We start from the raw sequence: 536 nt of genomic DNA, 5'->3' as shown, positions 1-536 counted from the left end.
CAAAATCATTGATATGAAATTGTTTGTTCAATGGCAAATGGGTATCACATATGAATATTTTCTCTGGCTTTTTGATATCAGACTTAACAATTTTGTTCTTTCTACTTACTGTTTTATTTATCCAATTTAAGATTAACAAAAGTATGAGGAAAGAATTTCCAGTATGTGTATGTTATTCATTCGGTTTTACAGACATGTCATGCTATGTTTCTAAAAGAAGAGTGCATTTGTGCTTGTTTTAGAACGATGACAATGCGTTGTAGAGATCTAATTTTGTTGTTTCCTGATCTAGAGTATATGAGTAGATACTGAGTATATATTACAACAGAAGACATAGAAATAGTGTTTGAATGTGTTAGACAACACTGTTTTGGCTTTGTTTTCTATTTTCAAAAAATGTGAAGCTATTTCTCTTTACTCTAATTGAAAATTATTTAAGTAAACTTATTCTTCCTCTTAGTACAAATACATTATTATTTTATGCACAAATTTTAAGAATAACAATCTATAGATGAATACTATTCATATAAAAATTT

The sequence above is a fragment of the Microtus ochrogaster genome, unplaced genomic scaffold (assembly GCF_000317375.1).
Source record: "Microtus ochrogaster isolate Prairie Vole_2 unplaced genomic scaffold, MicOch1.0 UNK201, whole genome shotgun sequence".
Taxonomy (NCBI): domain Eukaryota; kingdom Metazoa; phylum Chordata; class Mammalia; order Rodentia; family Cricetidae; genus Microtus; species Microtus ochrogaster.
Note: the sequence above shows the minus strand (reverse complement) of the source record.